Raw genomic sequence first — 27122 nt, 5'->3', positions numbered from 1 at the left:
AGCACATGGGCGGAGAAAAATGGTAAACGAGCAAAAGAACAAGCAGGTTTCCGACCAAAACATAGCACCATTGATCACCTTGTTTCACTCAAGGTATTAATGGAAGAGAGTCGGCTAAAGGGAAAAACATTATACTATTGCTTTGTAAATTTCACCAAAGCCTTTGACACGGTCCCGAAAATGGGTATATGGAAAAGGATGGAATGCATAAAAGTATCGATGCATCTCAGGAGTGCGGTAGCACGTCTCTATGACAGAGTCATATGTCAACTAAAAACGCACGAAGGGTTGTCCAAAGCTTTCTCGAGCAACGTGGGGGTCAAACAAGGATGCCCTCTCTCCCCTACTCTTTTTGGATTGTGCATTGATCAAATAGAAAGCTTCCTCCCTCAACTAGAAGGGGATGAACCAGCCATCGGGATGCTTACACTTCTCATGCTCATCTATGCAGACGATGTGGCTCTTTTCGCCCATGACATTACAGCTCTACAGAAATTGGTCGATGCATTACATGCTTTTTGTGAAAATGTGGGTCTATCAATCAATGTAGACAAAACAAAGTTCATGATTGCAAAGACTCGTAAGATGGATATCCACGCCCCCCTCATGTATCAAGGGAAACAAATTGAGAAAGTCGACAATTTCAAGTACTTGGGGATTGACATCCCGTGCAACTATGCTTGGGGACAATGCGCACATAATAGAGTTGACATCGGCCATGCCAAGTACTATCAATTTGAAAACATGTGCACACAAAGGAGCATAAAAAGATGGGAGATAAAAGCGACCATTTTTGAGACATGCGTGGTGCAAGCCATCCTCTATAGAGTGGAAATCTGGGCAGCAAGAATTTCAGCCCACACATGGAATGAAATTGAAAAAATTCAGAAAAAGTTTCTATGTCGACACATAGGGGTCAAGAAGACGACACCATACTCCGTGCTATTCTTGGAGACAGGCAAGAGACCACTAGAAATGAAAGCATTGCAAAAAATGTACACGTATATTATGAAGGTCAAAGCGATGCCTCCTACTCGAATCCCCCGCATTGCATGGGAAACGGGATGTTGTGCCACAAAAGAAAAAAAAAAGCAAATTTTTGTCATCGAGCCTCATACAGGACATTAAGAAATGGTTCGCTAAATGGAATGTAGAGGCATATGTGGACATGCTTATTGAGGAGGGCAAGGAGGGAGAACACATTCTGAATTTTGACATTGCATTACTAAATAGCCTCCACACCAAGTGGAAGACAACGCAACACCGCTCGAAATTTGAATACTATTGCAAGCATGTCAACACAAAGTATTGGGAAGGCTATAGCACAAACCCAATGGAAGCCCAGGCCCAGATACGAACACCCATGCCCCACATGGCACGAAGAGCCATCTCTTTGATGCGCACAAGGTCACATATGCTCAAAATAGAAACAGAGGGCTGGCGGAAAATTGATGCTTCTAAACAAATATGCACCTCATGTACAATGCAAGCTCCCGAAGATGAAGCACATGTGACATTGGAATGCCCAGAATACGCTCACATCCGGGCTAATTTTCAACCACTTCTAAGCGGTTGTTCTACCTTTGCGGACCTATTATCCAAGACAGACCCCTCCCCTACAACTCGGAACATACCTCACCAGCATACTTGAGCATCAAAAGACACTCATAGGAACACAAAAAGAGAATAACACACACCACACCATACACCCCCGTGAGGGGAGACTATGTATCACTTTGAGGTCCCATGGGTCATTTCTTGCCCCCCGCAGACGTTAATACCAAATCAAATCAAATCAAATCTCTCTCTCTCTCTCTCTCTCTCTCTCTCTCTCTCTCTCTCTCTCCATGCACCGCTCGCACGGACATGGATTCCGCTATTGTTATATACTGATGATATTGTGTTGATCTCCGACTCTCTGGAGGGGATGCAACGTCACTTGGATGCTTTGCATAGGTTTGCCCATGAAAGTGGCTTGTCTGTCAACCTTGGTAAAACCAAGGTCATGGTATTTAATACCACCCCACAGTGGATCAGGAGGTCAGCGCAGGATGTGTTCACATGTTCAGTTTCAGGAGCCTCGGACGAAGCTCTGGCTCTTTGACACTTTGGTGGCTTCTGTATTGCTCTATGGAGCTCAGATATGGGGGCCTTCATTGGATCATTACAAGAGAACAGGTCGTACTGATGGATGGGGGGACATGGAGAAGCCTCTGGTCTCCATGATCTCGCGGCTCATTAGAGCCAAGGCTTCAGTACCACGTGCCATTATCCGAGCAGAGCTAGCTGCCCCCCCCACTAGTAGTTGAGGCGCTCACCAAATCTGTTTCCTTTCTACACCGCTTGTGGGAACTTCCCAGAGACAGATATGCCCACCTTGCACTTGAGTCCTCTCGACACTTAGCCAGGCAAGGAGACACAGCATGCTGGTATGGGGAGATGACGTCATGGTTCAAGGCACATGGATTCAGTATAGACAGATTGCCCCCCTTCCAGTACTCACCGGATGCACCCTCTCTTACTCTTACACAATTTGAGACCAGCAGGCTCATCCGCCAATCCTGATTCAGCTAGACACCAGGAGGACATGGGTACAGCCTGAAACCGGCCTGTTCAATCCAAAAAGGGCGGTAGACTTTACTTTAAACCTTGATTTAGCTTTCACCCATTATTAGTCGTCTATTTTACCTGTACTTTCAAGACACAACAAAGGGGAGAGGGATACAGGCTGCTAGATTGCACCTGTATGAGTAGACAGACACCAGATTGGCCCCTAACTTAGGCGCCCCTTTCGGTATTTCTTTATTGTTAAAAAGAGGGAATAAACGTTATGGTTCCCTACAAGCTGCCCCGCACAAACTCGGCTGAATTTCCACTGTTCCAGCCCGATTTTGGCAGCATAACTGTACTAGAACCCTTCACGGTCAGTATTCCCACGCATTGATCGACTTTCCCGACGCATACGGGCACTTTGCAAAACCTGGCGAGAATCTGCAGCACGCTGAATTCTCTGTTTTCAGCCCTGAAAATGCGCCAGATCGCCTGTACAGCGGTCCCCTTGCGTCCCCGAACCTCCTGGGGGTATTAGGGTCCGTTTAGGGCCAAAACCCTAAACCTGCAAAAATACACAGCAGGCTGTAATTCACTGTTTCGGGCTCCGTTTCGCGTGCCGGTCGCATCCCTAGCAAGTCCTCGAGCTCCCGCACCTGTAGGGCTACTTGCCCTTTGAATCGGACGAGATTTCTGGCGTGAAACCTCTCCGAATTCACCTGTACCTGCGGGGGGATTAGCCGCTAGCTAATCCGGTACCTGTGCAAGAGGCTCTTGCCTCGGCAATCGCGCATGAACCCACACAACTGTACATTGGTCAAATGAAGAGCCCACTAGAGGGGCATAACATACTGCCAAAGGGGAGAGAGAGGGCAGTGCGTAGCGTGCAGGGCATCACTCCTGGCACCGCACTGTGCATAAGAGGGAAAGCAAGCACTCCATAGCTCTTAACCTGTGACAAAAGCTGCAAATGAGCCTCTCCCAGCTTAAAATTCAGCGCCACTTCTTGTTGCATGAGGCAAGTGCACCAGAAGGTGCCACTTGGCACATTTATAAGCATTTTCCCGTTTCGGGGTTGCCGCCTAAAAATCTCCCAACCGGTTGCCCAGTTGACTTCACGGCAGAGTAAGAAAATGTTCCCCTTGTCATTCCGGAGGTAATGACGTCAACACATTTTCAGGTCCCAAAATAGCAGTTCCCTAAATTTTAGGAGATGCTGCCATTGTATCTTTCTAGGTCATCCGACCCTCTTTGTACACTGCGGCCACATCCAGAACTGAAATGTAGCCTCTGTAGCAAAGGATTCCACTTTGGCTAGTCAATGACCCCACTTGGCTAACCATAGTCCTTGTCCAACCTTAGTGCTCTCTTGCCCTCAGGCCTGGACTCCCTCTGGACAGTTCCACACTAGCTATGCAATGCAGGGCAGTTAGATTTCCCGAGGGGTGTTCCAAAAAGTGAAAGTAAATAGATAATAAGAAAGAAATCAACAAAAAGGATAGATAGTAGTCACACGCTGGTGACATACCCCCCTCTTGAAATCTCAAACGTCCTCGTTTGCATCTATGTCGTACAAGCTCCTAGTCAACATTGATGTATTCAACACCTGTCGACACATGTACGACACATACATGCTCATTGTCAACCCTGGTGTATTCAACACCTTGTTGACTCATGTATTGCCTGCGTGTGAACCCTGTCCCAATGACATAGTGGTAGCTACGCACTCTGCCATTGCTTTGAGTCACTAACTTGCCAATGACAAAATGGTAGCTGCACATTTTGCCAGTGTCTTATAGTACACGTTGGATCCCGTAACACTCTCGAGCATACCCAAACCGACAGTTTAAGAATGCAGTTACACATGTACTCTTCAATAGAAGCAATCACTGTATCCTTGACAAACTGACAAGAAATACTCACTTCTATAGCACTAACCAAACTTTTGGACATTCCATAAGAGCAATTGCCAAACTGACAATCTGTACAGCTCTAACATTCATGTAACAGGTATTTGATTTGAGCTCACTTTAAATACCATGTACATCATTTGTTTCAGAAGCCATTGTTACACTGACAATCCATGTAGCTTTGAAACTCAAGGGGTCAAGGTAGGTTGCAAATCGAAGGCTTCCAGGTAAAGTGATAACACAGTTGGTGACTCTGCAAGTTCACCTTCTTCCATCCACTTAGCATCCATTGGTGGATAGTTTCTGAACTTTACCAAGTAACGCCTAGCAACCTTGCCTTTCACTTTCCTTTCTTTGTGTGCCAAAATCTGTTCAGGGACCAAGATCTCGTCAAGTTCCTCGACTTCAGGCTGATCTTCAGCTAGCATATCTTCTGGCACATCACCCACATAGGGTCTGAGAAGACTCACATGAAACGCATTGTGAATCTTCCAACTGTCAGGCAATTTCAGCCTATATGCAACATCACTGATTATGTCGTATACTTGAAAAGGCCCATAGTAATGCATGCTGAGCTTTGGAAACAGTCTTTCCTTGCCCTTCATCTTCTTTAACCTTGCCTTTTCAAAGCGTAAAAGCACCCAATCACCAAGTGAATATACCACTTCACGACGGTGACGATCAGCTGCTTTCTTTTGCTTTGCCTGAGTCCTTTCTAAGGCCACTTTGACCTTCTTGTACATTTCATCCATGTTTTGAACATACTTATCTGCTTCAAATATCTTGTCCTTTGTATGCAGTATGGGAGGAACTTTCTTGCCACCTTCAACTATCTCAAAGGGTGCCTTGCCAGTTGATGAATGCACTGTATTATTGTATGCATACTCCACCAATGGCAAATACTGCTCCCACTTTCCTTTATGCTCTGACACATAGCACTTCAGCAGATCTAGGACAGTAGAATTTGCCTCTTCTGACTGCCCATCTGTTTGAGGATGAAATGACGAAGAGAATTTGAGCGTGGTACCCATATTCTCAAACAAGCCTCTCCAGAACAAACTTGTCATGCGTGGATCACGGTCGCTGACAATCGACTGTGGCATGCCATGATACTTGAAAATATTGCTCATAAACAAGCGTGCCATCTGATCTGGCTTTATCTTCTTCCTGACAGGAATAAAATGAGCCTGTTTGCTGAATCTGCAAATAATGGTCCAAATACCATCATTTCCTGTCTGCGTTCTCGGAAGATCAAAGATAAAATCCATAGCAATACTTTCCCATGGTTTATCTGGAATAGGTAGTGGTTGCAATAACCCTGGTGCCTTTTGCCTGTCAAACTTGACCTTTTGGCATATTAGGCATTCTCGCACAAAGGCATCCACATCCCTTCTCAATGTAGGCCAATAGAAGAATGTCTCTACCGCTTTAACTGTAGCATCGATACCACGATGCCCTGCATACGGTGGGACATGACTCTCTTCCATAACTTTGCGTCGCAATGGCTTTGTGACACACAATCTGCCATGCATCATCATGAACCCGTCTTTAAGAAGATAGTGTTCATGACGTTGTCCATCCATTAGTTGCTCGAAGACCCTTGCAAAATCTTCATCATTTGCATACTGTTCTCTCATATCATCAAGTTCATGATGATAAGGAATCGACACAGCTGAAATTTGTGGCTTCCTTGACAAGGCATCAGCCACAACGTTCTTCTTGCCTTCCACATGCACAATCTGAAAATGGAACATGGACAAAATATTTGCCCATCGCATATGCTCTTCAGATAACTTTGTTTGTGTCAAGAAGTATCGCAAGGTCTGATGGTCCGTTTGGACAACAAAGTCTGCACCTAGCAGGTAGTGTTTCCAACTTAAGAGCGCATGAATCACAGCCAGTAACTCTTTCTCATAGACCTGCATGGTCATCTCTGGCCCTTGCAAAATTCTGCTCTCATAGGCTACTACCCTGCCATCTTGCATTAGCACAACACCAATGCTACTACCGCAGGCGTCGCACTGGACCACAAATGACTTCCTAAGATCTGGCAACACAATGACTGGATCTGAAGTCATCTTTTCCTTTAAGAGATTAAAAACTGAAATCTCTTTCTGTGTCCATCTGAAGGTGACTGCCTTCTTTTGAAGAGCATGTAAAGGTGAAGCAATCTCAGCGAAATTTCGGATAAACCTTCTGTAATAGGAGCATAGTCCCAAAAAGCTTCGGACATCATGCACCGTCTTCAAATTTGGCCATGACTTGATCGCTTCAACTTTTGCAGGATCCATTCTGACACCATCCTTTGAGACAATGTGTCCCAGAAAGTGAATCTCTTCCAGAAAAAACTCACTTTTCTTTGCATTGATGAGCAACCTATGACTGCGTAGCTCTTTGAACACAATGGCCAAGTGATGCCTATGCTCCTCTTCATTCTTTGAGTAGACTATCATGTCATCAAAGAATGTACCAACAAACTGCTGGTGTGGACGGAAAATTCTGTCCATCATCCTATTGAACGTAGCAGGAGCATTTGTGAGACCAAAGGGCATCACTAAAAATTCGTAAAGACCAAACGTTGTTCTAAAAGCAGTCTTGTGCACATCCTCTGATCTAATGCGGATCTGATGGTACCCACTCTTTAGATCTATCCTGCTAAACATAGCTGCTCCTTCTAATTTGTCCATAATATCATCAATTCTAGGTATAGGGAACCTATTCTTGATGGTATTCTTGTTCAGTGCACGGTAGTCGATGCACATACGCCATGAGCCATCCTTTTTCTGCACCAACAACACTGGAGAACAGAACGGAGATGAACTGGGCTGAATCAGCCCCTTTTCTAACAACTCCTGTACTTGGCCCATTATCTCTTTCTGCTGAGCCGCACTAACCCTGTACGGAGGCTTATTTGGTGGGCTACAGCCTGGCACCAAATCTATCGCATGGTCCTCGGGTCTCTCTGGCGGTAATTGAGACGGTAATGAATCGGAAAAACAGTCACTATACTGTTGTAAAAACATTGACCTTTCTTTATCTAGCACAGATAAATTTGATTCATCACAATCTGACACTTCACGTGCAAAAACCAAGTACGCAGAAAGATGCTTTTTCATTACAGAAGTAATAGCAGAAGCTGATACAGTAGGAATAGACTCCCCTTTAAGCTTTACATCCAGAATGTGAGTCTTTCCCCTGCTCTGTACAGTGATCTTTTTGTTGTAGGCATCCATGATTCCCTGTACACGAAACAACCAAGGAATACCTAACAACACATCACATCCGTCCAGTGGCATGATGTAAAATTCTTCAGCATCTACATAGGACTGGATATGTAGACGCAACTTTCCAATGATGGGTGTCACAGCCTCTGTATGGCCAGGACATGCCAAACCTGCCTCTGCTGTATACCCCATCTCTTCAGGTCTGATTCCCAACTTTGAAGCCAATTCTGGGGAAATGAAGTTGGCTTTGGCACCTGGATCAAAGAAGATAAGCACTGTTTGATCCCTAACCTTTCCCCATGCTCTGCAAAGCTCACTTGCATCTGAATTTGGCTTGTCGCCCACCATATCTGGCACTAGACCAGCCATGGGCTTCTTTCCTTTCCTGTCCTCCTTGTCTTCAAAATCAGCTGGCCTTTTCTTTGTAGGACAGTTGTAAGCAATGTGGCCAGGCTGCTCACATATAAAGCATTTGTTCTCTGTCCTCAGGACCTTCTTTTGCTCTTCTGACTTGCGAGGAAAACGTCTTTTCCATTTCTTTGTTGGTCCTTTTTTTGATTCAGCCGTAGCTTTGTCTGTCCCTGCATTGGCTGACTCCTGAGTCCCTTTAGGAGCCTCATTGGGAACGTGCTTCTTGGCTGAATTTTTCTTGCCTGATCCTGCCTTGACGCCAGTGTTAAATTCACAATCTTCTCCCTTGAGCAAACCATTGCCAGTGTTTGCTACCTCGATGAGCTGCGTCAAAGTAGTGACTTTTGTCTTCGTGCAGTACTTTCTCAATCCTTTAGGTAGGCCACAACAGTATTTTTCAATCTGTTCTGTCAATGGCACAAACCTATAGGAAGTTACTGGAAGTAGAGCTTTCCAAAACTTCCGATTGTAATCATCCAGATTTCTGCAAGTGGCAGCATTTAGCTGGTGCCATTCTGTCATGACATCTGCTTCGAAATCATCAGATAACCATGCTGCTGCAAAAATCTGCTTGAAGTAAATCCATGTGGACGGAGCTTGCCCTTGAAGCAATAAAGTTGTCCACCATTGTCCCGCATTCCCTGTCAAGAAAGTGGCTGCCTTGCGGACCTTTGAAGCCTCTGTAAAGTTTCCCCCTGCATAGGCCTTGTCAAACTGCTGGAGGAATGAAAGAGCCTTCTTCCTGTCATCAAACCCTGTAAAGGTCGTGAATGACACTCCTTTGCCACCTTCTTTGTACGGAGTTGGCCTCTCCAGCGGCGTTAAATTGTCATATGGAAGTGACTGAAACATGGGAACACTATTAGGGTTCATCTGTGTTCCTTGGCCGCTATTAACTTGACCTGGAAATGCCATATTTGGCTGCTGATTTGTAATTCCAGCCATACCAAAATTTGCTTATGGCATCCCAAATTGTCCCTGAGTGCTTTGAAACCCTGGTTGCATACCCATGACACTGTACATGGGGTTAGGCATCATCGTTTGAGCACCCCCAAACACTGTTCCTGGCGTGTAAAACTGATTTCCAGGTGCATGACCAGCCATGCTCTGGAATACGGATCCACCTCCAAAATAGCCAGGGTGTACTGAAGGTGGTGGGAAGACCTGTTGCATAGCCTGTAGGTTGCTTCCCTGCCCATTAGAACCAGCTATAGGCTGCTGAAAGGTGGCGGGCTGAACTGGTACAGCTTGAAAGACTGGCATCTCAGCCACCTGTTCTTGCACCTTAGGCACAGGTTGTGGAGACTGCATGTTCTCCGTCAAGTGTAAAGGTGTTTCCATTGATTGTGCGGTATGAATCACCTGTGCTCGAGCCTTAACAGGCTTTTGAATATGATCCAGTGACCCAACTTGCTGAGACGGAACAGGAGGTTGCAGAAAGGCTAAAAACCTCGGATTCTGCATTACTTGTGTGAACATAGCCACAGCAGTAACCAACTGGGTCCTGAATATATCGTCATCTGTCTGTGGTGGTCTTGACGACTCACCCACTTCATGTGTCTGTTGACCCTGTGAAGAGGAAACCTCTTCAGTCACATCATCTGGTCTGTCAGCCATAATTGCAATTCCCTGTGTTTGGTCTATGATCCCCTGTGTCTTCAAGCCCAAAACTGACCAAGGCTCACTTCTATGGGAAAAAGTGATTTAATCCCGTCGATGGAACCATGAAACCGGCCTGTTCAATCCAAAAAGGGCGGTAGACTTTACTTTAAACCTTGATTTAGCTTTCACCCATTATTAGTCGTCTATTTTACCTGTACTTTCAAGACACAACAAAGGGGAGAGGGATACAGGCTGCTAGATTGCACCTGTATGAGTAGACAGACACCAGATTGGCCCCTAACTTAGGCGCCCCTTTCGGTATTTCTTTATTGTTAAAAAGAGGGAATAAACGTTGTGGTTCCCTACAAGCTGCCCCGCACAAACTCGGCTGAATTTCCACTGTTCCAGCCCGATTTTGGCAGCATAACTGTACTAGAACCCTTCACGGTCAGTATTCCCACGCATTGACCGACTTTCCCGACGCATACGGGCACTTTGCAAAACCTGGCGAGAATCTGCAGCACGCTGAATTCTCTGTTTTCAGCCCTGAAAATGCGCCAGATCGCCTGTACAGCGGTCCCCTTGCGTCCCCGAACCTCCTGGGGGTATTAGGGTCCGTTTAGGGCCAAAACCCTAAACCTGCAAAAATACACAGCAGGCTGTAATTCACTGTTTCGGGCTCCGTTTCGCGTGCCGGTCGCATCCCTAGCAAGTCCTCGAGCTCCCGCACCTGTAGGGCTACTTGCCCTTTGAATCGGACGAGATTTCTGGCGTGAAACCTCTCCGAATTCACCTGTACCTGCGGGGGGATTAGCCGCTAGCTAATCCGGTACCTGTGCAAGAGGCTCTTGCCTCGGCAATCGCGCATGAACCCACACAACTGTACATTGGTCAAATGAAGAGCCCACTAGAGGGGCATAACATACTGCCAAAGGGGAGAGAGAGGGCAGTGCGTAGCGTGCAGGGCATCACTCCTGGCACCGCACTGTGCATAAGAGGGAAAGCAAGCACTCCATAGCTCTTAACCTGTGACAAAAGCTGCAAATGAGCCTCTCCCAGCTTAAAATTCAGCGCCACTTCTTGTTGCATGAGGCAAGTGCACCAGAAGGTGCCACTTGGCACATTTATAAGCATTTTCCCGTTTCGGGGTTGCCGCCTAAAAATCTCCCAACCGGTTGCCCAGTTGACTTCACGGCAGAGTAAGAAAATGTTCCCCTTGTCATTCCGGAGGTAATGACGTCAACACATTTTCAGGTCCCAAAATAGCAGTTCCCTAAATTTTAGGAGATGCTGCCATTGTATCTTTCTAGGTCATCCGACCCTCTTTGTACACTGCGGCCACATCCAGAACTGAAATGTAGCCTCTGTAGCAAAGGATTCCACTTTGGCTAGTCAATGACCCCACTTGGCTAACCATAGTCCTTGTCCAACCTTAGTGCTCTCTTGCCCTCAGGCCTGGACTCCCTCTGGACAGTTCCACACTAGCTATGCAATGCAGGGCAGTTAGATTTCCCGAGGGGTGTTTCCAAAAAGTGAAAGTAAATAGATAATAAGAAAGAAATCAACAAAAAGGATAGATAGTAGTCACACGCTGGTGACACAGCCAGCACAGGAGCTGGGCACGAAGATGGCTTTGTACAAAGAGCATCTTCTCCAGCTTACGAAGGACGGTTTTGTGACGAGGCCCAGATACATGGACACCCACTTGTCTCATGGGATACGGTGTGCTATTGGCCAGATACGCACATCTTCACACCAGCTGTGGATCGAGACTGGGAGATACAGCGGAGTGCCAGCAAAGGCCAGGACATGCACCCTGTGTGACATGGAGCCTGAGATAGAGTTACACTACACATGCCACGGCCCATTGCCCCATCTACTACGAGATACGAGGCCACTTCCACTGCTTGTTCAGAGAGGGCTTTGGACCACTGTCCAGAGTCACCCCGCCCACCCGCTCGCGCGATGAATCTGCTACCCGCTTCCCCTACGCGTAGCATGTCTTAGCGTAGCCCTGCGCGTAGCATGTCCTCCCTTTTTTTATGCGTAGAAAGTCTCATAGCGCCCCCCCCCCCCCTTTTCTTCTACGTGTAGGAAGTCTTATTTTATTTTATTTTTTTTAAACCCATCCACCGCCTTGCAACTTTCCTGTCTCATAGGTCACTATGGCCTTTTGAAGACGTTACTATAACATTTCATCTCATTTCCTTTCATTTTAATTTATTTATAAAAATAAAAACAAAATTAAAAAAATAAAAACATAAAATATAAAAAAATACCATACTGTATCCCCCCTCCCCCATTCTCTTTACCATACTTTACCCCCCCTCCCCCCCCCCCCCCCTCTCCCGTCTGTAACTTTCGCAGCCCCTCCCTGGCCATACCGTCTCACGCTCCCCCACTCGCCACGCCCGCCGCTAGTGTGGGTGCACACTTATCTAGTGACTCCCTTGCGGACGGCTCCCCCACTCGCCCAGCTGTCGCGCCCGCTGCTAGTGTGGGTACACACGTACATCTAACTCCCTTGCGGACGGCGATCAAGCATGAGGAAGATGAACGATAAAGCCCCCTAGAGGATGCCATTCAAAAATGCAAAGACGAAATGACGGAGATCATTACCAAGATAAACCGCAATCTCTGGGGCACAATAAACATGCTCGAAGGGCGCGTGCTGATCCAAGAGAGCAAGATAAGCACGTTGGAAGACCGAGTGATGACCCAAGAGGAAGAGATCGCCTCACTCAAGAAAGATCTCGCCGAAGCACGATCAAGAAACACACTGGAAGAGGGCGAACTGCAACCCTCAGTAATCGAAAAAATCAACACGATTAAGGAGCAAGTACGGGCCATCAAAGAGGGAGAAGAGCAGCACAAAGAAATGACGACTTCTTGGGTGGATGTTCTTACCAAAACTCAACAGAAGGCGGACGAAGCCGAGAAATGGATCAAGGTGGCCAAGAAAGGAAAAGGCACGGAGATAACGCTCACGTCCACACCCAACATCATCATTAATCAGACACTAGAGGAGGAGCAGAGGAGAAGGGTGCGCGCTTTACATGTGAGAATTTGCGGTCTTAAAGACGAAGGCAATGTGGACAAAGAAGTAAAAGAACTCACAGCCTTGATGGGGATTCATGAGCTGACACACACAAGGGCATGGAGAGTGGGCAACATAAAGAAAAATGGAAGCAGAGCAGAAACCTCAAAAGAAAGAGCACTCATCCTCCGTTTTCCCTCCATGGAAGCGAAGAAGTCCTTCTTGAAGAAAAGACCAACTCTTAAAGAGACTGGCATCTTTCTCGGGGATGATCTCACCCTCTCGCAGATCGCTCATATGCAGGAAGTAATGTCGGAGATTAGAGCGGCAAGGGGAAAAGGCAAGATCGCTTTTTACCGAGACGGAACAGTGGTAATACTAGAGCTACGCTCCACATGACGGTGCGAGACTTATGGGACCACACTAAAAGTAGCTGCCTGGAACTACAATGGATCTATGCGTCTTGATGTGGGAGCTTTTGAGGATAGCTTTATTGGAAGAGACATCATCTTTTACTCTGAGACACACCAGGCCCCTAGGCAATCCATGCCTCACATCACTGGATACAAGTGGGAGACAGCCTACAGACAGGAGACACGCTCAGAGCACAGAGGGCGGGGCTCGGGGGGAGTGGCAGTGTTATTTAGAGAGGATCTACAGCCACTGATACATATAGCCCGCATGGACGAGCAGGCTAGGTACATGTGGGTGAGACTGAATGCAGAGACATGCAAATACCTCTATCTAGCTATTTGCTACTTTCCCCCGAGTACATCAGCTTATGCATCACCCAAAGGACAGTCCCCTTTCTCTATTTTGGATGATGACATATGGGAGTTCTCTAGGGATGGTGACATTATCATCCTAGGGGACTTCAATGCTATGACTGCCCATCATCAGGCAGTGTTTTATGATACTTCAGAGGAGATGCTAAGAGAGCTAGATGTTGCAGAGACGGGCCTTTCCAAACTATCACACGATGTGGAATATACTGAGTATGGGCGACACCTGATAGACATGGGCACTGCACATGGATTGGCCATCTTGAACGGCCTACAGAGATTTCTTGCTGCGGGAGGTTTTACATGCTTCCCACAAACATGGAGCCAGCACAGTGGACTATGTCATGGCATAGCCGAATCTCATCTCTAGTATCTAGGATCTCACAGTTGGGCCCAGACCGGTCGGGGTGGCGGTGGATCATGCTCTGGTGTCGATGACCATCTCCTTCCAGTTCAGTGTAGCACACAGGCCACGAGTAGCAACCCCCACTCGCTACACATTCACACGGGAGACGGATTCTGTATACATGGACGGAATCTACAGACGCCTATGGATTGAGAACCCGGGGCGACCTCTGGAGGAGCTAACTACTATACTGACACAGACATTACATGAGGCAGCAGCCAGACTAGAGCCAGACTTCAGAGGGAGGTGCTGTTGGGGGATGTCACTCACAGACACTCACAGATTGACTTCCGACGAGCCTCGTGCGGCGGAAGAAGAGGGCTTTTTTGGCTCGACTCGAGCTGGATCTATATCAGCTATTCTTGAGTCACGACTTGTGTGAGGCGTGGTGGCTCTTTCATGAGCAGTCCCCCCCCCCCCCCCCCCCCCCCCCCCTGCTATCTCCTCCACAGAGACCTGGGGTCAGTACGCATCATCTTTGTACACAGTACCTGGACAGCCGCCCCTCCCCAACCCCCCCGATCCATGCCCACACGCATGTGTCTTTTTCACCGCTGAGATGGTGAAGAAAGCTATTGACAGGATGAAGACTGGGAGAGCATATGATCATGATGGCCTAGTCGCTGAGCATTTCATGCATGCCAAAGACCTACTAGCAGAGCTTCTAGCAGTGTAGTTTAACTGTGCCATGTGTGAGGGCCTACCGGACACTTGGAGCCTATCTACGATTGTACCTATCTTCAAATCAGGAGACCCCATGGGGCCTGGGAATTATCGACGATCGCACTATTATGATTGGGCACACACTGGCACGGTTGTATGCATCCATTCTTGAGCAACAGCTGAGTAGATGGGCAGAGAGGGAAGGAATACGTGCAACTGGGCAGGCAGGATTCAGGAGAGGCTTCTCTACTCTTGACCATATCCTGACACTCAGGGCCATCATCGAGGAAGGCAGATCTCATGGGAGACTGATCTATTGTAGCTTTGTGGACTTCCGCAAAGCTTTCGACACAGTACCCAGAGCTAGATTGATGCGCAGATTACAAGAAATGGGAGTACCCGCAACACTCATTTGGGGGACCATGGCATTGTACAGATCAATAGTAGGGCATGTACGCACCCCGGAGGGACTTTCCACACCGGTTCACTCCACTATTGGGGTGAAGCAAGGCTGCCCGCTCTCTCCTACTCTTTTCGGTATGTATGTGGATGAGGTTTCTAACTACATTGACAGCGATGGGGATAAAGGTGCTCAGTTGGCAGGGACATGGATTCCACTTTTGTTATATGTTGATGACATAGTGTTGATCTCCGAATCCCCAGAGGGAATGCAACGTCAATTGGATGCTTTGCATACGTTTGCCCACGAAAGCGGTTTGTCTGTCAACCTGGGTAAAACCAAGGTTATGGTGTTTAATACCACCCCATAGTGGATCAGGAGGTCAGCACCTACATTCACATACTGCCAGGAGACTATGGAGTACACAGACGCTTACACTTACCTTGGAGTGGTTTTTAGCGGACCTGCATTCTCACTCAGAAGAGCAGCTGAGACCAGACTTACTAGAGCCCACGCAGCATTGGTAGATTGAAGAGGATGTGTTCGCAGGTTCAGTTTCAAGAGCCCCGGACGAAGCTCTGGCTCTCTGACACCTTGGTGGCTTCAGCATTTCTCTATGGAACCGAGATATGGGGACCTTCACTGGATCACCACGGGAGGCTGGGTCGCACAGACGGATGGGGGAACATGGAGAAACCTCTCGTCTCTATGATTTGGCAGCTCATTAGAGACAAGGCATCAGTACCACGGGCCATTATCCGAGCAGAGCTAGCGGCCCCCCCACTAGTGGTGGAGGCGCTCACCAAATTAGTTTCCTTCATAAACCGCACATGGGAACTTCCTAGAGACAGATATGCTCGCATAGCACTTGAATCCTCTCGACAGTTAGCCATACAAGGAGATACTTAACATGCTGGTATGGGGAGATGACATCATGGTTTCAGGCACATGGGTTCAACATAGACAGGCTGCCACCATTACATTACTCATTGGATGCACCATCTCTCACTCTTACACAGTCAGAGATCACCAAACTCATCCGCCAAGACTAACCCAGCTAGATACCAGGAGGACATGGATACAACCAGCACAAGAATTGGGCACGAAGATGGCTTTCTACAGAGACCACCTTCTCCAGCTTACAGAAGATGGTTTTGTGATGAGACCCAGATACATGGATACCCACTTGTCTCATGGGATACGATGTGCTATTGGCCAGTTACGCACATCTTCTCACCAGTTGCGGATTGAGACTGGGAGATACAACGGAGTACCAGCAGAGGACAGGACATGCCCCTTGTGTAACATGGAACCTGAGACAGAGCTACACCAAGGTGGTACCAAACGTACTGTACATGGCGTATATGTATGTACTATACGTTGTTCCGTACAGGAAAAATTTTTACGTACGTAAAAATACGTACTCTTGTAAAAAAAACTGCAAAGTACTAAATTTTCTAGGACATTTCCAATAAAAAACAAGAGTACGTACATATAGAGACATTCAAAGACACGTTTTAAAAGACAACCATATACTGTGTAACTATTGCAAGAGATTTGGATTTTTATTTTAAATCAGCACTATACGGGCTTCCCACACCCAAAAAAAAAAAAAAACGGCGTCCGGATCGTTCCGTACGGTACTGATCCGTACATAACGTCCGTACGGTACGGAACTGATCAGTACGTACGTTTTGATCCAACCTTGAGCTACACTATACATGCCGCTGCCCCATCTACTACGAGATACGAGGCCACTTCCATTGCCTGTTCAGAGAGGGTTTTGGACCACTCTCAAGAGTCATGGGATACAAAGATCAGAGATGTCTGGGTTTGTTCTTGCTCGAGCTGCACAGACACAGAGATAGCCTGATGAATGGCGAGGCTAGCCAATCTCAAAGACGGATCATAGACTTCTTCAGAGCAGACACGGGACAGCCGCAAGAGCCACTCCCACAGCAGAGCTCCCCCTCGTCTCACACCAGAGGCACACTGATTGACCGAGCGATTGAACTGGGGAAATCCAGGCGCCCGCGACTGCAAAGAACTACACAGCATCGACGGAGGCTACGACAAAAAATTCAGAGCACGCTGGCCAGGCATGCACGACGCCCGATCAGACTACTAACCATGGAGGAAATTGATGAGATTCGCCAACGACCGATGCTAGATCTCTTGTGATTCGGCTATCCCGACAAGCCGCCCATTTTTTGCTTAGTGTTTTGCTTGGCTCACATCGACCAACTTAGGACCCCATAGTATATATCTTTGTTTTGTACTGTTGTTAGGTTATTTTGTTACTCTGACTTTGTATCAGATCCACCACTTTGTAACTTTCGGGTCTCATAGGTCACTATGGCCTTTTGAAGACGTTAATATAACATTTCATTTCATTTCATCTCTCTCTCTCTCTCTCTCTCTCTCTCTCTCTCTCTCTCTCTCTCTCGGAAAAAGTCAGGGCTGTATATTACTGAGTACAATATAATCCCCAGCGGATGCCAAAATAGCCTATCACGTGGGGTGTACAAGCTGAATGTAAGGAGGAGAGCTACTATAGTGACTACTAGACTAGAACAATCTCATGGTGGTCGGTGTGATGAGTGGAGGAGAAACCACTGAGGAGGGGCATAATGCCAAGTAATCTGACCACCTGTCAGTGTGAAGAAGAGTGAGGATCGAGCCCAACGCCGAGGGAAGGCAAATCGGCAAGCCTCGACTGCTCGAGATGTACCTGAGGAAGAATCCCACTGCCAAATCAGGGTGTGAATGATGTGCAGCCAAATGGCAGTGAGGATATCCTGAAGGAGCTGTGGAGCCGCACTTAGAATGTGAAGACAACCAGCTCTCCAAACATTCCATGGTGTAATACTAGTGATGACTGAAAAAACTTCGTCACGTGTCTGAGAATCCCCCTGCCAAGCAATCAGTGGTATCATAGCCAAAGTCCCTCGCCGATAACCAGCCGAGGTAAGCATGAAGGCTGGATCTGTGGCTGAGCCCTCGTAAAAAAGATGCGGGCCGCGCATCGGCATCAACCATGAGACAGATCCCCAAGTGAGAAATCCATGTTGAACACCTGTTCTGCTGAGCAGAAAGCAAACTGCAAGCCACACTACATGGGAAGCTGAGCATGATCGAAGACAGTGTGCAGGTGACTCAAGTAGTCGCATAGGACAACGAGTACATAACGGATCATGACCCATATTAGCTAGCCAAGTCCCAACTGGAAGTCCCGCATGTGCAATCATCAAAGAGGCTAAACGAACTAATAAGAGAGCGCTCTGATCAAAGAGGCCTTCCCAGCCACAATGGGGGGGCATCTGAACCGTGCCTCGCATGACTGCATCCCATTGTGAAGGAACGGCAGAATCAATCTCAAGCAGTCTGTCTGTCACCCCACGACCAATGTCATAATGTTCTGCCACAAAATCTGCATCCAGCATACGTGTCTCACGAAACAACTGCATAGAGGCAGCAGGGCTAGTGTCCCAAGCAGCCCAATCAATGTGAGTCCTCTCTCCAAGCTGACGAGGTGGATTAACCGAAGAATCAAGAAATGTAGCATTCCAAATGAGAGGCTGGAACTCAATCTCCTCACGACATGAGGGAGGTCAGCGTATGATAGCCCGTCGCATGGAAACCCAAATCTGAAGGAGCGATCGGAGGAAGGGTGAGAGGGTGGAGGTGGACAAGGGGGCATCCGTAAAGAGAAAACGATACCCTGAATGCCAAGTATGACCGTCTCTAGTGCCGAGTCGTGGAGTCACTGTGCAAAGAGCGGCCTGAAGAAGCATCTTCCAAGGTTCTTGGCCGGGAAAAAGACCCCGAACAATAAGCTTGGTAAGAAGTGCGCGGCTCTGTAACTCTGGATCAATAATGCCAAGGCCTCCCTCTGACCTAGGACGAATGATCGTGGACCAGCGAACTCGAGCACGAGTATCAGTAGTCCCATCTGTGCCACTCCATAACTAGTCGGCGGAGCTGAGCTATCACACCGGAATGTAACATCCAACAAGAGGCCGTATACCATACTGTAGCCAGAATGACCTGGTTGGCGACTAATGCACGGCCAGCCAACGACAGACGACGTGAAGACCAATGGCATAGCTTCCTGCGAATAGGTTGTAGTACGGGTGCAAACTACTGCTGTGAGGAAACATCAAATCCAACTTGAAAGCCCAGATATCTGCATGTCTGACCCGGCTGCCACAGCCATGTGAAACCATCAGCTACCCCCCAGGTAGGTATGTCATCACTGCCAACCAGTAACCCATAGGATTTATGCCAGTTAATGCGTGCACCACTGGCAATGCAAAAAACCTGTAGGGCCTCCCGCATGGCGTCAAGAGCAGGTAGCAAATAGCGCAACATGACCATAGTGTCATCAGCAAACTCCTGATCGATGAGGTCTGGAGTTGTAGGTACTGGCATGGTCAAGCCACGAAATGCATGACTGTGAGCACGAAGAAAGTCGGACATAGTCTCTCCCACAAACAGATACAGATATGCTGCTAAAGGACATCCCTGACGGACAGATCGAGAAAGCTCAAAACTACGACTAACACGGCCACCAATAGTAATAGCACTACTGGCAGTTCTGAAGAGAGCGGAAATGCCTGAGATCCATCTCGAAGGGAAACACATCCTGGCTAAAGATCCTTCGAGAAAGTCCCACTCAACACGATCGTATGCTTTCTCGAAGTCAAGGATGAAAAAAGCGAGAGGTTCAGAAGATGATCTAGCCCGCTCTACTGCCTCATAAAAAGTGAAGATATTATCCAGGATGCATCGATCCATGACAAAGCCTGTCTGAGAAGTATGAATAATATCTGGTAGAACGGCCGCAAGCGATGGCTGATCAGTAACGCTAATATCTTACAGACCGAAGGGAGTAGGGTAATAGGTCTCCACTGTCGGAGCTGAGTGGTGTCACCCCCCTTCGGAATAAGAGATATGAGACATGAACAAAGATCTAGATGCATATATCCTGATGCAAAGATGTCCTGACAACCGCGAAGCAGTGGTATATGCAATACATCCCAATATGTCAAAAAGAAAGCTCTAGTGAGGCCATCCTCTCTTGGACAGGAGGATGGATCAAGACTCTATAGCAGTATGGAGCTCTGCAAGTGTGAAGGGTGCCAACAAGATCTCTGCCATAGTGTCTGTACAACGGTGTCGAGTGTGCTGCCAGATCTGCTCACGGGCAAGTAAAACCTCAATAGTGCATACATCAGCAGTGAACACTATCTCAAAATAATCTGCAGACATATCAAGAATAACATCAGGATGCATATGTAGTGTCCCCTGAGCATCGCACAAAGTCCGAAGGGTGGTGCCAGGAGGGCGTTCTCTATGCGCAACGAAGAAGTCTTTATTCATTCGATCAGCTTTAGCTATCCAATGAGATACTGAAGCATAATGAGTGAACTCAGACCTAGCCTCCTGTACGCGACGAATCTCTTCTGTGAGCTCTGTCTGTCTAGCAGCGAGATAAGCATCCTGAAGCCACTCCTCAAGCAAGCGCTGAGTGGAACCAAGAGGGATGTGAAGATCACACTCGCGTACTCTCAACTGACGATGAATTATAGCAATCTGGTCACGGCAGTAAATACTAGACTGAGTAATGCAATGAGCAAGAAACTCTCCAAGGGGTCCACAATAAGAAGCATCCGTGGACCATAAGTCACGAATCTGCTGCTGCAATACTTGAGTGGTGAGAACACTGTCAGGGATGCGGCAGCCTCGTCTCTGTGCAGAGCATCTAGTGAAGGAGATAAACAATGAGGTGGGTAAATGATCTGAGAGGCTGGTCCCTCTCCATATAGTAGTAAATCCGCCTAGAGCTGCTGCCCAAGGGCCAATGTAAAAACGATCAAGTCGCTCTAATAATCTCCCCTGCTGTCTCTGAAACCCCCAAGAGTAATGAAGTGTAGCAGGGTGGTGACCAAAAGAGGGTATGTGCCAGGCGTCAACACCTTGAATAGCTAGAAGAAATCGATCCCAAGCTGGCTGCTCATCGAGAGAAATGGATGATAGAACTGGAGGTGTGATAGCCCGCCAATCAAAGTCGCTCTCAACGTTGTTGAAGTCACCTCCAACAACCCAAGAGTCTACAGCAGGTAGAACAGTATCCAAGGAGGACCAAAAAGTAGCCCTTTCCCGAGGGGTAGTGGGTGCATAGACTGACATAAAACCAATGATAGATTCCCGAATCCGAATAGAAACAAAAACTGCTTTGCCAGCGACAAGTGTGCCATGCTGCTGAACTGAGGCCAAGTAACGTGGTCCCACTGAGATGCATACACCGCAACTCTGTCCATGAAGGCCCAGGGCAGGCTCCCAAAAAGTGCGAGCGCCCGAGGGCATGAGATTGCCAAAAGGAGTGGCAATCTTATGCTCTTGTACTAGTAGTATATCCACAGTGCCCACTACATGAGTGTGTAAATCTCTGCGAAGTAAAAGCTTACGGGAACCTTTTAGCCGAGAAGTCCGTAAACCATTAGCATTCCAAGAAACTACATGTAAATCCATAGACTGCATGAAAGAGTTTGTATAGTATCTGACTAACTGCGCATCTTCTTGGAGGCAGCTGGATCATCCAAGGGGTGAGCTTCAGGCGATAGGAAAGCAATCCGCAAGCCCTCTCTAAAATATGGTGTCTCATTGCACCAACTGCGGACCTCAGCTTGTTTACATTGCACTACCGATGCTGCAGCTTTGACACCCCAAATGCGCATAGACATAGGAAGCACCACATCTGAGGATACATGAATGACCATAGGCAATGAATAGCAAGCATAAACATCACTCCACTCCATAGCACCAAAACATGAAGGGTAGTGAAGAGACAAAACATCAGGAGCGGAAGTAGACAACCATAAATGAAGCTGAGCCATAGTTTGTGCGTGCACAAAATGTAGAACCTGATCCTCGGACCATTCCTGAGCAGCGTGGAATGGAAGGAAAAAGGAATGGGTAGGCTGAGAGCGACTGCCAATTAAAGAGGGAACACAACCTGTCTTGTGATGCATAAGGTAGAGTTGCACCCGCAATGGCCCTTCTGAGTCACCGCACATCTCAGCCCGGTGAGTGCCCCAGGAAAGAGGGCAAGAGCTGAGAACACTGCGTGGGACGTAAGTATGAGCTGCTGAGGGAGGGGGAGGACCAGAAGGTGGAGAGGGGAGAGTAAGGGCGAGAGGAAGAGGAGGAGAAGGGAGAGGTAGTAACGGTGAATGATCCATCTGCATGGGAACAGGGACCTCGGGAAGAGGGGAAGGAGCGGGCGGGGGAACTACAGGTGAAGGAGGAGCTGGTAGCAGAGGTAAGTGATCCTGTGGCGAAGAAGAATGATGGCGAGGAGATGCAGGGGATAAGGGGGTGGTGGAAACTTGAGAGGGAGCAGGAGAGGTAACACTGGGGTCTGGCTGTGTTGTTGGTTGCTAACGAGGACGGAAGGAATGATTACGACCCACTATCTACCATGCTGCCTCAGTGGGAGCTGAAGCAGAGGGGGGAACATGGAGGGTCGGAGCTCGAGGAGCGCCTGTAGGTTGCTGAGGTGCTTTACTAGTAGAAGGAGGAACCGGCTGTTGACGCTGACCGCGTGGCTGAGCATGACTGCCACGAGCCGGCTGTTGTTGCCGACGATGGCGTGGCAAGGTGGGGCAATCTCGCGCCAAGTGTCTCATCTCGTGAGACAGCGTAAGCACTGTCCTGGGCGGTCAGTGACTACCATTCGGAGAGAGTAGTCACGATCGCGCACAACCACAGTAACTGTATCTGGTAATGAAGTATCCCCAAACACCAAGACCTGAATGCAAGGTGGGCCAGATGAGAAGATGCAAGATCCTGGAACTACCGTGCCAAAATGAGCACCAATCATCTGAAGGAGATGTTCATCAATAAAATGGAGAGGCATATCCGGGAAGGAGAGCGTCAGAGGGAATCTAGGAATAAGGTGTCGACTGTCAAACTCCTCAATGGAAAACTCGGGATACCACCTGGTCAAGTAAATCATCCTGGGATCAGAGAGTATCGGAGAGCGAGCCAGGAGAGCTGAGGCAGTGGCGGGATCTGAAAGACGTACCATGAAGATGCCCCTGCCAAGGAATGTAAGCTCCGAGATCCGTTCCTGTGCAGTGCCCAATGCAGTCTGACACCAATCACGTATAGAAGATCGAGGTGGAGACTGTCCAATCATCCGGCCAACCAAGGCATGCTGAGCCAAGTGTTGTACTTTGGAGTCAATGCGTGTTAACAGGTCGCCAGTGCAGTCCGCGCGACAGGCAAGTGGTGATGGAGCGCCGTGTGTAGCACTCGAGACCGGCAAAGCCGCCATGAAGAATGGGCGAGACTGGCAAACGGTAAAAGCAAGACCCGAAGTGAAGCTTGGACTCTCTCTCTCTCTCTCTCTCTCTCTCTCTCTCTCTCTCTCTCTCTCGCTCTCTCGCGCGCCAAATAGATCTTTGAGGTCTCTTGAGATAATTTCCCACGACGTTAAGAATTCTCTTCTTCTTCTCTCTATCAAACATCTTCTATTTAAAATATTTTGAGGGCACATTCCTCTATCAAACATCTTCTATTTAAAATATTTTGAGGGCACATTCCTCTATCAAACATTCTTCTTCTTCTCTCTATCAAACATCTTCTATTTAAAATATTTTGAGGGCACATTCCTCTAAGATAAAATACAAATACATCAGAGGAACTATCCATATGGGAGGTAACGTATGTCACCAGGCTCCACAAGGGATGGAGGAAGATGGGCCTGAAGAGGGGGTAGAATCCCAAGAGTGGAATCCTTGCACCTGTAAACCTTAGTAATGGCCAACCTACAATTTTGAGAGAAGAGGACTTGCAGAGTGGGGTGGACACGGAGGCATATTTTCTATGCAGATGCCCAACTATTTTTTTTAAAATCAAGAGAAAACGTTGTATCAAAATAAACGTCTCAAGAGCACAGCCTCAAGATAATGTACAAAGCCGATGACCACAGAGGTGTGATCCCAAAAATGTCCATAGAATAGACAATGAGTGACTAAGAGTATTTCTTGGTTTTCAAAAAGAGTCTCTCAGATCTCCTGACATATACAAGTTTTTGCCATCCAAGAGGGGGGAAATTCCCCACAGCAAGAGGAAGATCATCTATATCAAAACTCGGTGAAGGTACAGTAGAATCCCTAGGAACCCTATGGGTTTAAGAGATCTTCCTCATACTATGTCATAGACAGCAAGAGGACGATCATCTCTATTGGAACTCAACAAAGGTACAGTAGAATCCCTAGGAACCCTAACGGGGTTTAAGAGAAGCAGGTTGTATCTCTGCCAAAGAAAAGGAAGCTTGTAGAAGTGGATCTAATGGTGGTGATCCTTGCGTCTGTAGACCTGCTTGACTAGAGCCACGTCTATCTGCCTCTAGCGCCTTCTTCTCTTCTTTGCTTCTCTCCTCCTAGCTCTCTCAGTCTCTGACCTCCTCGATTTTCATGATACCTCCTGTCCCTCCTGCAACGCTGCTTGTTGGTTTTGCTCCGGACGCTCTATCCTCCTAGTCATCTAGCTGCCATATGACCTCCTCTACCACTCATACAAAACAGTGTCTAGTACACCAATGAAAAATAATCTGCCATACGTCACTTCCATAGATAGAGGGAGAGATAAATCAAGGAGGATTCTTCATGAGAGGGGTGAAGAATCAATCATAGAGTCGGGGTGTAGAAACCATCAGATGGTGCACCACCCTCACCCAATACTACACCAAGGCTACTGCCAATTTCTGATATATGCAGATGAAACTTTGGTAATAAATATGGAAATCTCACTGTAACTGCAAGACCCTCACCGAGACTAGCTAGATCCATCCCCTGCCTCCATCCATAAAAATAACACTAAGGTCTGTTAAAGCTAAGGGGATTCTCTGCCAATGCTAGACTAGCTTATGAGAGTATATGGAACTGGTACAACACTCTTTTCACAGGACAGCCCACACTTAGAGAGATGATGGACTTGAGAGACCAAAGATAACTACGTCGTTTCATGTTTGAGATCAAGAGACATAGAGAGGTATTCCACCAGTCACCTACCACATTCAGTGGGGGGCGACAGTCCTAGGTCACAAAGTTCTTTAAGAGAGATACTCTGGTACCCTTGCATACCACCCAGAAGGAGGTGCAATACAGCAGGCAGAAACTGTCTAAGCCCTCAAATGGCCCCCAGCACCAGGGTACCGAGTTCAAAGACCATATTAGAGGGAGCTACAAGAGATCTGTGCACGGCACCAATGAGCCAGACTGGAGACAGGAGCAGGTGGAGAAGGCCTTCTCAGACCTTACAGCTATATTCTGAGGCCTTATCGTCTCAAGTGCACAGGCTGCTTTTATTCATGAGATGTTTTTATTTGTTGCTTTTGGTGAGTTTCTTTTAAGCATCAAAAAACATAAAAGTGAGGCCAGAGTTCCTTCTTTATTCAAAATCTAAGAGTGGTCTCTCCGAACAGAAAGCTGTTGTAATCTCTTGATTCTTTATTTATATAAAAAGAAACACTGCCACAGGCACCTACCTTACGGGCCAATGCGTCTCTGAGAGGAACTCCGCCTCTCTTGTCTCTTGCAGATGTTCTCTTGTATGTGTTTGAAGTTGCAAGTTGTGTTTCAAGTCTGGTTATCTAGTGCCAGCTTATTGACCTGTTTTTATGTTCTCTTACATCTGCCAAAAAGTACCTGTTCAGGTAGGATATCAAGACAAAGTAGATATATACAGGAAAAAGCAGCGGACACAAATGCCACACTTGCTAGTTCAAATCGCATTAACTTCTGTACTACCTACATTATATCATGAGTCTAGGTATGACAAGTCAAATAGTGCCGCACAACAATGGACATTCCACCAGCATTAAAGAACAACACAATTTTGGGATGAAACAATTGACTACCGTGCCAGCAGCTGATCGAGAAGACAGAAAGGTGTTCCCTTTTAATCGTGAAAGCCCAAAGTCACAAACCTGCACCAAGTGGCAGAATTCAAAGTTTAGCTAGTGCCTAGGCTTAAACATCAAGTCAGTCATATTGGACATGATACGAAGTTAGCAACGAATGCACATCACATGCACACCTTCACTGTCCAGGTCTTGTCCACCAGTAGATTCGGTGACTTCAAATCTCGATGAACAATGGGAGGACTCAACCGGTGCAGATAATTCATTCCTCTTGCCTTGATCATCCAACAGAACATAAGACACTCATTCCAAACAAATTGTGTGCAACTTGAAAATCAGCAGAACGAATATTTTATACAAATGCATGAAAGCAGTGTGACTTAATGATAAGAAAGATGATGAAAAGTCTGATTAATTTAGCAACAGACCACATCAAGCGCCATTCGAATTCGACGTCTCTCATCCAGCATCTCCCTAGCTCCGGCTCGGTGTATGAGACGGAATAAACTTCCTCTGTATTTACATTTACAACACCACTGATCCTCACTGTAAATTACATGTTGTATATCATTCACTTCAATTGCAGTAATGACATGGCATACCTTGGAAGATATTCAGTCACAATGGAAAAATTTGGGCGCTTTGTGACTGCTCCCATGAATAGCACCACATTTGGATGTCGCATGCGCTTCATAAGAACAACCTAACAAACAAGCAGACGAACCCGGTGAAGAGAAAGAATCCATTGTTATTGTGCTTGGAGCAGTTTTTCATTCCACAATAAAACCCCCCTGGGAAAGGTTAGTTTTGTTTTGACAGCTGTAAACTCTAATTTTCATCATTTTAATCAGGCTCTGAAGCAGGTTCTTTCCATATTAAAACAGATTATTAAAATACATCAATGTTCACAATTAAATAGGCATGGTTTCCCTATTCCCTGCAGCTTAAGCATGGTAAGTTCAAGCTTGGTACTTCCTATTCTCTTAAAGGACAAACTTATGCAGAAGTTGAAGGAGTAGTAACATGGAGTGATTTCTGTGCTTTACGGATCAAATGCAAGTCATAATGATACTTGAGTTGAAGGCTTTGGAGATTGTTCAGAGAGAGAAAATAAAATGAAATGAAATGTTATATTAAACACCTTATGAGACCAAACTAATACAGTCCTTGTGGATCTAATCCAATGTCTGGGTACAAAAATAAA

The 27122-nt window shown here is 47.1% G+C and overlaps 1 pseudogene across 1 annotated transcript in view; it reads right to left on the bottom strand.

Moving 5' to 3' along the window:
• The window catches only part of LOC147439354 (serine/threonine-protein kinase CTR1-like), a 119177-nt pseudogene that overhangs the window by 18167 nt on the left and 73888 nt on the right, over positions 1–27122 (bottom strand). Inside the window, exons 9-12 of the transcript XR_015184578.1 lie at positions 26521–26621; positions 26347–26431; positions 26095–26193; positions 25916–25984 (exon numbers count right to left, since the gene is read on the bottom strand). The product of XR_015184578.1 is annotated as a serine/threonine-protein kinase CTR1-like (transcript). The remainder of the gene's footprint in view (positions 1–25915; positions 25985–26094; positions 26194–26346; positions 26432–26520; positions 26622–27122) is intronic.

Source organism: Adiantum capillus-veneris, chromosome 16 (genome assembly GCF_014529385.1).
Source record: "Adiantum capillus-veneris isolate H3 chromosome 16, ASM1452938v2, whole genome shotgun sequence".
Classification (NCBI taxonomy): domain Eukaryota; kingdom Viridiplantae; phylum Streptophyta; class Polypodiopsida; order Polypodiales; family Pteridaceae; genus Adiantum; species Adiantum capillus-veneris.
The sequence above is the reverse complement of the archived record's forward strand: the minus strand, read 5'-3'. Positions and strand labels throughout refer to the sequence as shown.